This window comes from Setaria italica, chromosome I, assembly GCF_000263155.2.
Source record: "Setaria italica strain Yugu1 chromosome I, Setaria_italica_v2.0, whole genome shotgun sequence".
NCBI lineage: Eukaryota > Viridiplantae > Streptophyta > Magnoliopsida > Poales > Poaceae > Setaria > Setaria italica.
This window is the reverse complement of record NC_028450.1, coordinates 18,018,985-18,025,715: the sequence shown is the minus strand read 5'-3', so window position 1 is coordinate 18,025,715 and position 6,731 is coordinate 18,018,985.

The following is a 6,731-nucleotide window of genomic DNA, read 5'->3' as shown; positions in this document are numbered from 1 at the left end:
GCTCTTTGCCGGTCTCACCATCTATACAACAAAGCCAGGGTGTCAAAATTCCGACATTGTACAATTCTCCCTCTATGATTGCATATCCTCTGGCTTTTTGCTTGAGTCTGGTGAGCTCTACTTCGTCCTACAGCTCGAAGTATCCACTTATGTATGCCATGATTTTGGCTCACCAGTCGAAATGTTGGATAGCGTTTACAGAATTTGAGACTGCATCTTTTGTTGATGGGGGTCTCGATGACTTCGTAAAAGGTGTCCGGGGGGATTGGTTCATTCTGAGTTGCTGCCTTCGCAAGCTTGTCTGCTTCATCATTTTTTGATCTCAGGATATGCTTGGCGGTGAAGCCTCTGAAGTGCTTTTTCATCAATCTTACTGCTGATAGTTATTTTACTAGCTTGGGCTCTTTGGCTTCTCTCTCCTTCTCAATGTGTTCTTTGATCACCCTCGAGTCTGTCTTTACTATGAAGGCTTGTTTCCCCAGTGCTTTCATTTTTCTTAGTGCCATAAGCAATGCCTCGTACTCAGTGGTGTTGTTTTTTGACCTCGTTTCATCAGGGAATTTTAGCCTCGCGGCGTACCTTATTTTTACACCGGTTGGCAAGGTGACGATTGCTGCCACACCGGCCCCTCTATCACACCAAGCGCCGTCATAGTATATGACCCAAGGCGTTTCAACTTCGTTGCAATCCAGACTTGGGGATGTCCAGTCGACGATGAAGTTAGCCAAGACTTGGGACTTTATGACACTTCTTCTTTCGAAATCAACTATGAACTCTGATAACTCGGATGCCCACTTAGCAATTCTGTCCGAAGCTTACCTATTGTAGAAAAGGTCTTGGATGGGTTGGTTTGTAACGACCACAATTATATGTCCTTCAAAGTAATGTCGCAGCTTGTGCACTGCCATTACCACTGCATAGGTGATCTTCTCCAACTCTGAATAGTGTATCCATGAGCCGCTAAGAGCCTCAGACGTGAAGTAGACTGGTATTTGCTTTAATTTGCCTTCAATCTCTTTCTCCTGGATAAGAGCAGCGCTAACTGCCGTGCCTGAAGCTGAGACATAGAGCAGCAGCGGTGACTTGGGCTCAGGGGAACATAACTTGGTCATAGACTACAAGTAGTCCTTGAGCTCTTGGAATGCTTTACTCTGCTCCTCCCCTCATTCAAAGGTTCTGGAGCTTCACAAGATCTTAAAGAAGGGTAGGCTTTGCTCTACAGCACGGGAAATGAATCTGTTGAGAGCAGCTACTCTCCCAGTCAACCACTAAATGCCCTTGACCGAAGATGGTTCCTTCATATCAAGAAGTGCCTGATTTTTGTCAAGGTTGGCCTGAATACCTTTAGTTGTGACCAAGCATCCCAATACTTTGCCTCAATGCACCCCGAATACACATTTCCTGGGGTTTAATTTCAAATTTGCTGCTCTGAGGTTAGCAAAAGATTCCGCGAGATCACGGATGTGATCAGCCCTTCTATCGCTTTTGACGACTATGTCATCAACATAAGCAAGTATATTCCTGCGAAGCTGCTTGGCGAGGATAATGGCAATCATTCTTGAAAATGTTGGCCTGCGTTCTTCAGCCCCTCCGGCATTCTTACATAACAGAATGTTCCAAGAGGGGTTACAAAGCCCGTCTTCTTTCCTTCGTCCTCTTTTTTTATTCTGATTTCGTGGTAGCCCGAGAACAAGTCCAGCAATGAGAGCATTTCACTATTAGCTGCGTCATCCACGACTTTGTCTACTCTTTCTAGTGGGCTAGTGGGTAGTCGTTTTGGGGACAAGCCTTGTTCAAATCTGTGAAGTCAATGCACATTCTTCATCTACCATTCTTTTTCTTGACCAGGACAGTATTTGCTAACCACTCTGGATAGAGGATATGCATGATTACGTTGGCTTCGAGTAGCCTATCTACTTCTGCCTTCACGGCTTGGACTTTTTCATAGGATATTTTTCTCAATTTTTGCTTCTTTGGCTTCGCGCTAGGCCTGATGTCAAGACTATGTTCAATTATTTCTCTATATACCCCTTGGAGGTCACTTGCAGACTAGGCGAAGACATCCTTGTTTTTGTTCCAAAACTCAATTAGTTCGTATTGTTCTTCAGGCTCGAGGTTGGCCTTGATGATGACATATCTGTCCATGACATATCCGTCGAGTAAGACCCTTTTGGTTTCACCATCAGCACTGATTTTGATCTTTTGTTTGTCTCTCTTGGGCTCTACATATGGCTTGTTTTTCTCCTGTTGGTCAGCTTTGCTTTGGCTGGATAGGTGGTGGACATTTTTCTGGCCCGGGGTTGCATCCATCTCAATGTTTTTTGCTATCTGTTGATCTCCATAAATGGTGATGACCCCCTTGAGAGCTGGTATCTTCATACAAAGGAAAGGCTATCTGGTGGTTGCATCAAATTTGTTGATGAAGCCTCGACTGAGGATAGCAAAGTAGGGGTAATGCATTTCGACTACATCAAAGATGATGTGCTCTATCCTTGCATTGTCGAGATTTCCAAATGATACTAGTAGTGAGATTTTTCCAAGGGCTTTGATTGGTCTTCCTCCGAAGCCAAGCTATGGGACTTCGGCCGGTTGGAGGAGATAAGGGTCGATTTTCATTTCTCTGAAAGTGTTGGTGAATATGATATTCGCAAATCTGCCGGTATCAACCAAGACTTTTCCTATCTTCCAGTTGGCGATGATTGCCTCTATTACCATCGCATCATTGTGTGAGGCTGTTTTTAACTTGAAATCCTCCTCAGTGAAGGTACTTGGCATGTGTGCCCATTCCGGCTTCGCGGGGGGCCCATCGGGTATGATAGCATTCACTTGTCTAAAGTAGTCATGCTTCTACCTCTTACTCTCAAACTCGAGAGTGGATCCACCCGTGATGGGCATTATAAATGATTCAACAATCAATACAACATATTTACCTTTAGCATCTACCTTTTAGCTTCATGCCATTGCCCTAGGAGTAGGAGTAATGCAGCTTCTTTATGAGTTCCATCTAGCAAGCTGGGCTACATTGACTTCGATCTCCGGCAAGATGCAAGTTCCCGTCATCAGGTGTACTAGACTTTAACTACCGGATGCATCGCTGTGATTTCGTCTAGTTTCATCTACCAGTTATCGAGTATCTTGAATCTTTTACTTACGGCACATCGCTTTTGTCTCGATCTACGGTATTCACCAGTTATCCTACCTTGATTAAGCTTGCATCGGCTGATATTTATCTGTTCTATCGTCCTACCATCTAGTTTGCTTTAATTAGCTCTAGATCGTATCATCGTAGATGATAGATCACTTAATAGCCTGTTGCATCTTAATCTTGGTTATCCCTCGAGTGCTGTTGGAATTGAGTTCCATTGTGGCTGGATTTATCGGCTGGCGGGGTTTAAATTGATGTCCTACTGCTGAGTGTTTCTAGGCTGCAACTACCAGGTGCATCACTGTGGTTTCACCTAGAGATATTGGTAGCGATGTTAGTTTGAATCTCATTGGCTTGTGGCTCTGGCTATGGTGGAGTGAGAGCTCAACAACACTCTATTTCCTATGGGCTTTCTAGCCCATGATTTTTGCTAAATTATGGTGAATTGGCTTGGATAGCCGATGAGATACCAACGCTCATCAAGATACTGGAATCGGCTTCATAGCCGATACATTTATCCACCATGCTTTATTTTGCTGCATCATCATCACCGCTGGTGCCAGGATCATATTGGCCTGATCGGCTGGTTGCCTCACACTTCGAAAGGATCATCTTCTCCTTGTCAGTTGAATGGTCAAACTAACTAGCACGCCCTCGCACACTGCACGCGCCGATCTACAGGACCTGCACCAGAGTGAAGCAAATCTCCCAGACCTTTCGTGTGTTAGTACGTGAAGGTTACCGCCTAATTTTTTACGTCAACACACTTTTGGCACGCTCGATGGGATCCAATCATAAACTCTAAAGATGATCAAGACAAGCATGCATGTGGTGCAAGGATCTACTCATCTACGTGGCTGAAGGTCCAGTTCAGATATTATTTATCCCGCGGAGAGGAAAACCAATCGGCTAGGCGCAAGTTTGGTCTATGACATCATACTCAGCCAGGACTCTAACTATAGAAGCTTTTCTGATGGTCGATGGCGATGGCTGAAACAACTCTTGAGCCGATAGAGTTATTTTATACAGCCAATGGATGAAAAGAAGCCGATGAAGTACTTTGCTGTGTCTTAGCCGATGGATGTTTATTTGAAAATCTGGGCAGCAAGATTAATGTCCAAAGAAGCTCCAGCGTCTCCTATGAATACAATTGTTAAATGATTGCCGAAGGATGGATTCCCTCTCAATATTTGGACGATCTGTTTCATGCATCGGCTACTAGTGACAGAGTTGACCCAATGAACAGAAGAGGCCCGCATAGGAGAATCGCTTAATGAAGCTTCTGATGCTCACAAAGTGCTCCAGTCGATCTTCAAATATAACTGGAGCTGCCATAAGAACTCAGCCGATGACCCCGTCGATGTATAAGTTGGGAGCCAATGACAGTAAAGAAGAAGAAATCCATACTTATAGAGGCCATCGGCAAATCAATTGGATGATAAAATACTGGGTAGCTGCTAGTGATGATTATAATATTCCGTCGGCAATTGGAGAGCTACACGTTATTGATCGGCAATTGGAAAAGCCAACAATAACAAAAGATTGTTGGACTTAACTACTGCTGCGACTGCCGGCTCATAGTTTTTCCTTGCTGCCGATATTGTTCATCTGGAGTCTCCATCGGCTATGTACCCTCCTGTTATAAGTACATGGACAGCCGATGGAAGGAATAGAGGAAGAACTGATTGTTATTTCCTAATGGAGCCGATGGATGAGGCCAATGCAACGGATCTCAGTGTATCATTACCCCATGGAGGCTCTGTTGCTGACCACGGAAGAAAAGCAGAGGAGATCATCGGACTGAAATAGTTCGGAGCATGAAGAAAATTGCATCGGCTGACTGCTTGGCAAATAAAAATAATAATAGAATCGGCTCACTGCTTGGCAAATAATGGATAGCATCCACTGATTGCTTGGCAAATAAAGAAAATTGCATCAGCTGATTGGTTCAAGCAAAATAGTATCGGCTGCTCATAAAATATATCGGCTATTAATTTCAAAGCATGAAATATTCATAGTGTTGATAAGCTGGTTACTGCACCAAGTTTTGGTGTCCACAGACTGATCTGTTGTTTCCACTGCCTGCGAAATCATCAGCTCAGAGTGGGATCAAGGCATTAAGCTGATGGGTTCTTTATATTTCAAGAGGAGTCGATGTGGCTTTGAATATTGCAATCAGACGTTATTGAGAAGCATGGGACTTCTATAATTAGTTTCGGAACATGAAGCCTTCATACAATAAAACTGGGGGGCTTGTGTTGACAACGAATTTTGGAGATATACTCTGAAAGGAAGGAATCGACCGATGATGCAAAAAATGATGAAATCTCCAAATAAGGCTATTTGCGAGCTGGCCGCAGAAAGAAGGAACGTGTGCATGAAGAAAGAGAAAGCAAGAAAGCTAGAAGATTGAAAGAAGGAAATCAACGCACACATGTACATGGCAAGAGTTCCAATTTATTTGGCATCCAAGGGAAGGCGCACGTATGGGAAGTTGTCTTATAGAATAAAATATTCTGAAGATAGAGTTGGTTTGGGATAAGCTTGATTAGAGATAGAATTGGGTTAGTTAGAGATAGAGTTTTGATTAGAAAAGACTGTGTACGTGACTTGCCTTCTACGTGATTGGAGTCTTGCTATGTAACGTCAAAGGCCATCCGCCCTATAAATATAAAGGGTCGTGGCCATTGTAAATCATCCAACGATCAATACAACATATTTAGCTTTACGCATCTACCATTCAGCTTCATGCCATTGCCTTAGGAGTAGGAGTAATATAGCTTCTCGACGAGTTCCTTCTAGCAAGCTAGGCTGCATCGACTTCGATCTTCGGCTAGACTGTAAGTTCCGCATTTACATAATACTTTCTAGGCTTTAACTTCGGGCGATCGCTGTCGTTTCGTCTAGATTTATTCACAAGTTATCGATATATGTGCTAGATTTGCAAGCTTTATTCGTTAAATCTTGTTGTTTTACCTTTTATCACAATTATCCATCTTGGAACACGTTCCGATCGGCTTTTACTTTATTTTCTTGTATCAATCTATTGTCACATAGCCGATTAGATCTGTTTTGAGTGTCGTTCACGTAGTACTATTTATGTTGTACTTTACGCGTCCTCTACATCTAACATCAGGTGATCTAGCTGATTGTCTTTTGCTCATGTCAGCAGTCCTGCCGATACATCTCGTGGAGCGATTTGGAACACCAGCCGATTTGCTCTTGTATTTGACATTTTACTTGTCCTTGTCAATCAACAGGTTAGATTGACTGGCATGCCGCGAATCGATGGGGCTACAACCTGAATAGTAGCGAAGCAGATTCTCTCGGGTTTCGTGTGTTAGTGCGCGAAGGTCGTCTCTTGATTTTTGTGTCAACACACTTTTGGCACGCCCGGTGGGACACTACAAACCCTCAACATGTATGCGCCAAAGACTGCCGAAGGTTCGGATGACAACATCATCGAGGTTACAGAGAATGAGCTCCAGGATGATCAGAAGAGCGAGGTGGCAAGGGCTGTAGAAGAATTTAGATTGCTGTGCCTGAAGTCCTTCAGCTGTACTAGAAAGGAAAACCTGTCAAGAAG